The 10,890-nt window shown below is 41.9% G+C and overlaps 1 pseudogene; it reads left to right on the forward strand.

Moving 5' to 3' along the window:
* Positions 1 to 6,815: 6,815 nt before the first annotated feature.
* Positions 6,816 to 7,657, forward strand: LOC138560614 (26S proteasome non-ATPase regulatory subunit 6 pseudogene; annotated as a pseudogene).
* Positions 7,658 to 10,890: the final 3,233 nt, after the last annotated feature.

Genomic DNA, 10,890 nt, shown 5'->3' on the forward strand with positions numbered 1-10,890 from the left:
CTTCTCAGGAATCTTTATTAGGTGCAGTTACAAGACACAATCTGGAAAAAAGCACTCATCAACATTTTACCTTTAACCTGCTTCCATAGGCTATTTGGATGATGCAACATCCTTATGAAAATGACTACTTTGTTTAGAGCATGCTCTGATAGGTCCTCTTAGCCAGAGGAAAAAACTCACTTCTTTATGATAGGATGGCTTATCTGATGCACACCAAGACCACATTAGCATAGTTGGCATCCACTATTTTTCCTGACACACACAACTGATACGCTTATTTTTAGACTTGGCTAGACACATTATGACAGTTCTCAACTCCTGCCAAAAACCCCGTAATAACACCAATGTCTATCCCTTATCTAATTTTCGAGGTCCTGCCAAGTTAGTTACTAACGTTATACCGTGAAAAATAGATATGCTCTATTATATGGTACCAATTAATACAGTTGGTCTCTCAAAATAGTCTGCAGAAATCACACCATGCCCTTCTCATTATGAATCTTGTCTGAGTTCCATTTTTGGCTAACAAACTCAATTATCTCACTGCGAGATACTGCCAATGTACCAGCCTCTGTTGCTTGTCTGAAAAATCTTGGCAAGAGTCATAGTCTCTCGTACCTGCATTAGAACCAGGGACGTCATTTCACCAAAATGCCAGGGGTAGCAGAAGTGACATGACATGACCCTTGACCTCTGATGACATCACAGCCAGTATGCCATTTGACCCCAACCCGCAAAGAGACATCATGGGAAGCGATAGAACATGACATTTCACCGATTTAATGAGTCTAGCAATTATTGTATAGAATTCCAGAAAGACAAATTATTTTTTATTCCTATTCTTTCTGATTTAGGGTCACTGCTCAGTGTTACACTAATGGAACCCCCTGTATTTTATTTTTTAGGAGGCCTCGTATTTCCAGCCACTCCAGAAACAAAGAGCCACATGTCACCGGCCACAGCCCAGGAGCTTCAATGTAAAAAAAAAAAAACAACAACATTTTTTTACATGTTTTTTTTAGGGGTAGCAAGGGAGACCCCAGGGGTAGCAAGGGAAACCTGAGGGGTCGCAGTTGCGACCCCTGGTGACCCCCAAATGACATCCCTGATTAGAACCAGACACCATTTTGAGCTTGAGGTATCCATTTTGAAATATATTTTGTCTGTCATTGTATCAATTCTTCAGAGAGCTATTATTTATGTATTTGAGCATTTCTTACTTTGTATTCCTTATTCATGATATATCTTTATAGACTCATGGTATGTGTGTGATATTTGAAGCACCCTTCACTTCCCGGGTCATTCTAACCCAAAAATGTGCAGTGCCATGTGCAGTTTTTACCTAAAATAAAAGCACTGTAATCCTGATTTCTGCAATAATAGAAACATTTGATCTGCCTATCATGGGGGAGGGATTGGCACCCCAAAACGGTTATTTGTGACTCCAACTTGACAATAAAAAGTTCTAATACTCTAGTGATTTAAAAAAGGTTCTTTGTCTTCCTCCTGTGCTAGTAAGACTCACAATTGTCACACTCACCTGTGTCTCTGCAGGAGCGATGGATGAGCCTCCCGTGACCCCGAGTTCTCACTTCCCCTGTTTTCACACAGAGGGATTCCTGTCAAATACAAGATATACACTCAGACCTGAATTCACCTGATTCCCCTGGGCCCCCCTTTATCTTTACTGTGTGCTGTGATGTCCCCTAAAGGCTTACCTTGATCTTTAGTAAGGTGTGCTCTCCATCCTGCATTTGCAGGGGTGCGATTCGCTCAAATGAATGATGCCAATGTCTGTTGACTGAGTTCAGATGCCACACGCTGTTATATGCCTTCACAGTGAGGCCGAGTGCTCAAGGCACCAGTTTCTTCACTGGCAAGAAAGTCTTTTCCACAAGTGAAAGTTGCGTGGAGAATGTCTTGTGTACTGAATTGTCCGTATTGTCTTTCATTGCCAAGTTATTTTGTGGGTGAGTAGCGCTGCGTGTATAAGTCAGCTGCTGGTAGGTAAGCGCAGCGTCTTAATTTCGAGTGTGCCTGATAATGTCTCTCCCTTTCCCTTGAAGGAGTGGATTATGTGATACTAGCACCTCGGAGGCTTTGGTAAGTATGTACTGGATTATGAGAGGGAGCGAAGTGCAATAGTCTCCGCATTATTGGGGCGAGCGCTATGACTAATGTCTCTTCTTTCTTTTGCAGTGGTTTGTGCGCTCGTACCACTGACCTGGATTCCAGTGCCGTGGGAAGATTCGATGAATATGCGCAGCGTTATTGAAGTGCACATGCTAACGCTATTCGTCTTTGTTCTTACAGGTGCCGGTCTTGAAGTCCCCTCTTTACCGGAGATAGCTGCGGCGTGGAGAAAGTGCGGAGTACCTGTAAGCATAAGCAGAATGATCCAGAGCAGGTAAGCAGAATCGGGAGGATCTGGAGCAGGTAACAGAAGTAGGATGTTCCGGAGCAGGTAAGCTGAAGCAGGATGATCCGGAGCAGGTAAACTGAAACAGGATGATCCAGAGCAGGTAAGCAGAAGCTGGCTGATCCAGAGCACGGCAAGTGTGTTGCTGATGCAGTTCACAGTAAGCAACACGAAGCACTCGAAGAATCTTGGGTGTGGCTTATATAGCCAGCCACACCCAAACACTAGAGAGCTCATGAATTGTCATGCACTTCCTGTTTGGCAACAGGAGTGGTAACCAGGAAGTTACTACAAACACTAGGAAGGAATTAAGAGGAGGTATCTGCTATGGGTTTTTTCTGTGCCTATGCCAGGCCTGCCAAGCCTCCACCTAGCTTTCCCCAACTACCTGCCTGGTACCCATGACAACAATAATCTTCTTCACATAACCAAAGAATATTTCCTCAGTGCATCAGTCACAACATGCATTGTCTTTGTCTTGGTGCTTTGCAACACCTTATTATCTCTCAACATATATAACACTTCTGCAGCAGTTTTATACAGTTCTGGCTTCAGCAATATAAGTCTGTCAGGATAGTTTATCAGCACCACTTCACAACACTTCATCAACTTGTACCTGGTTTACTTCCATGCCAAGCCTGCTACTTCAATCACACCTGGTTTACGCCCATGCTAGGCCTACTACTTCAAGTTCGCTATTCTGCTGTACTGCCCGCCCGGATAGTATTTTACAACCAACAAGTGCTTCTGTGGTTAAGATCAGCTTACCACAGCTTTGCAGTGTTCATTACTTAACAACATCAGACTTTAAGTAATTCTTCATGAAAGGCAAGATTCACATGTGTGCTCTTTAGTACTCTTTTGTACTTTCCAAAACCTCTGCAAATGATGACAACAGATGACCTTCTCCTGCTTCTTACTTGTATTTGGCAATGTGGGTTTATATCAGCTTTTGTCACGTGCTTCTTTAAATGTGGACAGTAATCTTTGCAACCTTTGGAATATCATCAGCCCCCTCCTGACTTTGGCAATATCTATTGGTATTGAATGTATTTATTTATTTTATTTATTTATTGGACCTTTGTATGGCACCTATACAGCAACAGTGTTTCCATGCACCACAAGATAAAAGGTGTGGGGGGTGTGGGGGCAGAGGAGAAAACAACAATAACAGTCCTACTAGGCCTTGTGACATTCGGATCTTGCAAGTGCAGTAACAAGAAATGCAGGGGGAGCGGGAAGATCAGGATGTAGGGGTGGACTAGGGAGAGGGTGGAGAGGGGGAAGTGCTGGAGGGATGGTGTTCAGGAGGGCACTGAAAGGGGGAACCAAGGGGTAGGGGTCAGGTGCAAGCACGGGGTGGACCAGACACTGAAAGTCTAGTCAGGGAAGGCTTCCCAAGGGCATGTTCTGGTAGGGACGGGTGCGGGGGAAGACTGGTCAAAGGAGGGCCAGAGCACAGTAACACTCATAAGGGAGCACAGGCAACCAGGTGCAGTGGCAGGAGGAGACTAGCAGGGGAGGGGGAGGAGAAAAGGAAGGTCTTGAGAAGCTTCCAGAACTTAAGGAGATTGCCATCATAGAGTCGAATAACAACTCAACAACTAGTTTCAACATTATACAGGTCAAATATGTAGATATATATCCTCTTCAGGACTTGATATCACCATATATAAACAAAATAAACATTTGTTTTAAAAAAGTGTGTGACTCATATCTGCCTGCTAATGTTATTATTAATTTGTATAAAGGCCAGACGTACTGTTATTGTAGAAGGCTGTCGTTGGCAGTAGGGTTCTTCACATTATCAAATTATTGATGCAAGAAAGTTGCATTTTAACCATTTGCACCAGAGGCCTCTTTAGAAAGTAGTCGTTCACATTTTGCACTTGGCACTTTGGATCATCATATATAAGAGTCTGGGTAAGGCTCTTGTAACCAGGACTCATGTCTGGCAGAGAGTCTCCGAGGACCACCCCCCCTTGTTATTTGCATATTTCAAGTAACTTTGGGTCTCACCCTAAGTTACATGGGGAATCCAGACGTGGACCCCTTGCTCACTATTCTTAGAGAGGCACAGCTACACCCTACTGATGAGGTTCAACCAGACTGAAACACATATCTGGGGTTGCTGTTGGTACTCTTGTTCAGAGGAGAATTGCCTAGCATTTCGGTGTTGGACTGCCCCAGGGCAGGACAAAAACTGATATGTTTGGGATATTTCTCCTCTGTGAAAGATAGTGAGCTAAAGACTCTGGGTAAGGCTCTTGTAACCAGGACTCATGTCTGGCAGAGAGTCTCCCAGGACCCCCCTTGTTATTTTCATCATATAGTTATAACATATCATGTGGTCCCAATTGTTGTGAAGGAAGTTCATAACAAATGACCATTTATAGCACTATGCACTTTTGCGACATATTATTTTAACAGTGTATAAGCATCAGTATTAGATTCATCTTAATGCATTATTTTCTTACTGTGGATTACAAATGTGGAGCTATAAATGCACTAACACTTCTTACCATTTATCTTCCAAGTAATGACCAATTTAAGTGTAAAGAGAGCATCACATGAAAAACACAGCTTATGATTTTGATAAGACTTATTTTGCCTAAAGTACAAATGTCCACTGCCAATGGACTGTACATTTTCTGAGGGCTCTTCGATATTCTTTCAACATGTTGATTACATTTTTAAAGTGTATTATTACATAGATGTCTTCTTAGATGTTGATGGTTGTAAATGCAGGAACAGTAAAGCTGTAAAAGCGTGGATAGTTGGATAGTGTGTGAAAGAGTAGTCTCTGATTCACAGCACAAATGCTCTCCCAAAGGTGAAAGATACAGCTGAACTGTTGAGCTGGGATTGAGAATAATTAGATTAAGTGTTTGGTCATTTGATTGGTGGATGCTATTTTGGCTGCTTGCATTTATCCATCAGAATGAGTTGGATACATGTAGGTAGAAAGAGAAGAAGGGAGGCTGCTTTTCCCTTCTGTGATGCCCATGGACAACTGCAGTTGTTTTCATGCCTCGCATGTGGCATCCGGGAACTGCCATGTCCTTTTAACACCCTGCAATGATATTGCATCACATGAGCCTTCTTAACTCCTGTGATGTCTGCAAACATTCATGGGTGTTTTCAGACAGATAAAGTTTAGCCAATCAAGTGCTATGCTTGAGGAGAAAGAGTTCAATTTAAAACAGTAATTGCCTAATTTTATTCTCTGTATTGTTGAAGCAAAAACGCTGAACAAGAATACTGCTGAATTACATCTCACTATTCATGGCAATGCCAATTCCTTTCCCTGTTATTTGATCATCTAGTTTGTGGATACCTGCGCATTCTTTGTGGATTTCACCCGTGCTATCCAGAAATTGTGAAATGTTCTTTTAACACCATCCAAAAGAGGACTCCTGTGTTGTTCACCAAAAGCCATGTACAGATAAAGCTTAGACCATCAAGTGCCCTGTTTGTGGAACGAGCAATAAAGCAATCGCCTAATTTCATGATCTGGATTGGTGAAGAGATGGAGTTGTGATTATTTGGAGACTGGTGGGTTCATTGGTTAGAAGTATATGCACAGAGCCTCAGTATTTCCTATGACTCTTGTTTGAAAACTTTGGAGCTGTTTTGCGGTGTGAAGTTTTTGATATGAAGAGGAGTCAAGTTTTACCAATGTGTCAGCCTACGGGGTATTGGAAACATCCACTAATTCTTAATCATCTTCGTGGGATTAAAAGTTTAGAATATGCGATAAAGCAATTGCCTGTTTTCATTCTCTCGATTGGTGATGAGATGCAGCTTAATAAGAAGGCTGCGGTTAATTGGAGACTAGTAGGATCATTGGTTAAAGCTATCTGCAAAGAGGCTTGGTATTGCTTATGGCAGTGGTTTGAAGAATTTGCAGCTGTTGTGGGATGGATTAGTGACATGAAGTGGAATCAGGTGTTAAATGTGTCAGTAAATGGTAAATTTCAAACATCCACAAATGATTCTTATTCATTGTGGATGTAATAGTTAAGGATATGATACTTTAATATATTTTCAATTTGCCATGGAAGATACATGTGCAGCTTTGATGTCTCTTTTCCCACAAACTGTATTTAACTTTTCCAGAATTGCTCAAAGGCAAATATGTAAAACATCAAGAAACCCTGTCCCCAAATTGAGAATGGCAGGTGTAATGTCAATAAAGCTATCCCTGCATTTTATCCTGACCACTGTTGCAATCTGATGAAAATGTCAGCATTCACCATGATCCAAAGTGTAAAATCAACGACCACTTTCTTGGTGCTGCGTGCTCACGTTATGGTGTGTACCAACACTAAAGTGCTCCACATAAATCAAACTCTATTTCATACAAAAATAATGGACAGATATTTCAATTTGCAATATGAAATTCACTCTCACGTGTGAGGAAATAGAAAAATGCGTTCTGGACAAAAGCCAATCATCAGGGCAAAGTCTGGTGTCCCCGCATATAAGCACAAACACATCTAAAGCACTGCTAGAAAAGGATACACGCTGTAAAACAAGAAGATACAGCTTAGTAATAGTGTGGTATCATTCGGGTAGTGTTCAGAGGAGAGTTACTGTAAAATCCCACTACTATGACCAGTGGCAGAGCAATTGTCAGCAAGCAGCAGAACTTTTTCTTGATACAGTTTCAACTTTTACCTCTGACCAGCTACTGGATTATAAAACGTGTGTCACCTACACTGTGTATGTCAGCATGATTGCACTGGACAGGCCTGACTTGAGAGAGAAAAGGTTATTAAAGGTGCAGAGATTCTGGATGTGTTGCACTGTTTACCAACGGTGCGACAGTACCTGTTTTCACTGTATGAATGTGGCGATTCTGTATTTTTTCAGTCACTAGCTGTTGTTGAGTAAGAGATGAAGAAGGACTGGTTATTTACACCTCACTATCGTTATCATGTCAGAGAAATGAGGATTGAGGCATACAGCCAGTTATTAGAATCTTACAGGTCACTAACACTTGGCTGAATGGCAGAAGCCTTTGGAGTTGGGGTGGAATTCATAGTTCAGGCGCTTTCAAGATTCATTTCAGCTGGAAGATTGCATTGTAAAATAGACAAAGAGAATGACATTTTAGAAACAAACAGACCTGACAGTAAGAACTGGCAGTACCAAGAAACAATCAAAAAGGGTGCTCTGGTATTAAACAGAGTTCAAAAGCTTTCAAGGGTGATTAACATGTAAACCCGTGTTAAGACTGTTTTGAAATTCCTTTATTATTGTTCAGATGACTTCTTCAATTAATGGAAACTCTTCTAAACCTGTTGAAATAAATGGTTAATTCTTGGTTTTTTAAAAAAAAAAACATGCAGAAGCCAAACGTGTCAATTCCATGAAGAGAGGAGATCTGGTGCATGTGTGTGTCATACATGTTTGTATCTGTCATGCTGCACGCCAAGTATTTTGAGCAAGATCAGTGACACTCTCAGATGGATGCACGCAACCACCAGGAGTTTTGAGGGTGTCGTGACCCACTGAAAATGAGGACCGTGATCTCTGGTCCCCCCAGGTATCCCACCTTTTTCCCTAACTGTGAGTCTTGTACTGCCACCTACTAATTCTCCGGTGCTTGCATGAGGATCCCTTTTACAAGCTGTGAAAGGAATACATTTAGGAGTCCAAACCTCATAGCCAAGCCTGTCCAAATGAGTATATATGCTCAGTGTTTTCAGATATTTTAGTTTTAGGTTGTGTGGTTTGATAAATGAAGTGAGCACCAAGCCCAGTGTGCATTGCATGCTCAGAAGGGTTTCAGCATAAATCACTGTGGCAGACATATTTGTCAAACAAAAGAACATCTGTGACCATTCTTCTGTTCCCCAAATTTTCTTTCATTTTAAACAAAACAGCCAGGTACTATTTGCCCCTCCCCTTTCCTCTATATTATTTATTTATAGAATGAGGATGATTTACTCACTGGGGCGCAATTACAGGCAGTAATGCGGTAAAATAGGTTTCAAAAGGCATAAAAGGTGCCTTGGATAGTGGCCCATGAAATAGCAAAACATAGCCTGGCTATTTTAAACAATTGGACAAACAACCTGAGAGAAAAGCTCACTGATATCGCCTACAATGAAGAGGACCTTATAAATAACCCTACAAGAGTGAAGTTAAAATTGGAAGACCAAGACTGGACAGAAACGTTGGGAAAAGTGCAGAAGAACAAACTGACTAAAGATCTGCCTCCTAACTCCAATAAGTTCAAAGAACCAATGAGATTCTGCAGCAAACTTCCAAATAAGCAACTAAGAAAAATGTTCATGAGGGCACGTTTCAATCTCCTACCAACCCGGGAAATCCAGGCGATCAGAAGACAAACGAACGAGAAATCCTGCCGACTCTGCAAACAGATAAATGAGATTGAATCGATAAAACATCTGCTGTTATATTGCCCAGAGTTAAGTAAAACAAGAGCCACATACCTGACTATCCTATTTACAGATCTTTCTAGAACACTAGAAGATGCAGATACAACATGGTGGAATAGGCTGATGTCAGGAGAGAAAACTAAATGGACGATAGCGACCGTGAACATTTTGGAATGTGCATTAGAAGCAATTGCCTCTAAAGTCCCGACACTGACCGACGACGAGGCCCCTGACCTGGAATCAACACTCTAACAGGGAAGAGGAGGAAACCAGGCGGTTTGGTTCTCAACTGTGGGACTGCTGCACTTTTCTGTCTTCTTCTGTCGCTCTTCGTGTGGCTCTTGTTAGTTGACCAACATCACCTTTTTGTAAAAATTGTTAATGCAATTATATACGAATAATAAAAAAATAAAAAATAAAAGGTTTATACCATTATTTTAAATTGTTTTTCTTTTACCTCTCGGGGGCATTTTAAAATCTTTTACAGGCAGAGTGGAAAAAATGGGAAGACATACTTTTCCTGTTTTTCATTCCTGTTCCGTCTGCAAAACCACCTAGTTTTAAGACTGCATGTAATTTTCATGCAGGAGTAAAACAAATGGATTCTTATGGAACCGACCTTATTTTAGTACCTGCTTAAATCAGGCAGATTTCACTAGAACCCATTGTAAATGCTGTCTGCAAAGGGTAGTTTGAGGGCCTTTTTTCATTTATGACATGACAGAGAGTAAAATGAAAGAGTAAAGGTGATGTGTGCTGTATTTACTCTTTCCATTTGCTCTCTAGTGTGTAAAATTGTCTTAGGGGCAAGAGTAGTCATCGTTCTCAGGCTCCTAATCATGAGGAAGCTGGCATATACCTGCAGGAGTTCTCCAGCACAGTGAGGTCCTGGGTACCAGTGTCTCGCAGAGAGGAAGGTCTTGCTCGAGCAGCAGATCACCCCTAAAGTGTCCTGGGAATGGTTAGTGAGCAGAGCTTGCCTCTGCCTTGGACTACCATTCCTCACATCACATCTAGAGTACTTTGGCAACGACTGCTCTTTCAACGGGGTCCAAACACATTTATTTTCAGGGCTGTTGTCCACAGATGAATCAGGGGTGTGGGAGACCCCTTCTTTTAGAGGCAAAATCTCACAGGTGATTGGACTAAATCAAGCTTGCTTTAGGGGTCCAATCCCTGTCCTTTGAACAAGTGGACTTTACCTTCTGACAGCATAACCAAAGGGCTTTGTGTTAAAGGAAGTGGAAGGGAAAGGAAGGAAGACAGATATAGAGAGAAATCAAGATGGTGGAATCTTTCTCCATTGGTTTGAGCTCCCCCGTCTACACTAACTCTGCCCCCTTCCCTGGTTAATTGAAATAAATGCCCTTTTGGTATGCAGCACCCTGGTGTGAGGGTAGTTCTTTTGTGATAGTGTGCCCTTTGATTCCTATTCTTCAGGCCAGCTCCTGATGGGAGGTTGGCTCACTGAAGAGAGGTGTTAGCCTTCCTCACAACGGATAAACAGAGGCTACCCCCAGAGCTACAGTCTTGCTAGGAGCACCAACGAAAGCCTGGCTAGGGGAATACATATAACCTTTCCAAAGCTGAGCTGGTTCTCACAGGGCTGACATGTGTGTTATCAATTTCATGTGGCTTAGATAATTATGAGAGATACTGGCCACCATACCTTAAACTCAAGTATAGCTTATATTTAAGCTTACAACTGTCACCAGGATAGTACCTTTCATAGTTATATGGATTTGGGAATAGGGATGCATGTTTGAAATGCAGCCCCTGCACGGAGGAGACTTTGCTGCTGACACTATAGCTGTCAAGAGGGCCCATGTGACCCCTGAACCTGCTGTGTGCCACTGGAGAGCAGATTTTGCAGATAGGAGTACTGATCCAACAAGGCACATGTGTTGCCTACACTTTTGGCATGGATCTTAGGAGTGCGAGATCTGGATAGCAGAGCTCCTTTCTGTGATGGAATTTACTGCATCATTTCATTAATTTATAAAAAATCAAAAATACTAGGGCTTCCACCCACTTGCTAGATGCCAGTATTTCAAAAGGGTA

The sequence above is a fragment of the Ambystoma mexicanum genome, chromosome 1q, assembly GCF_040938575.1.
Source record: "Ambystoma mexicanum isolate Mex_15411 chromosome 1q, UKY_AmexF1_1, whole genome shotgun sequence".
Classification (NCBI taxonomy): Eukaryota; Metazoa; Chordata; class Amphibia; order Caudata; family Ambystomatidae; genus Ambystoma; species Ambystoma mexicanum.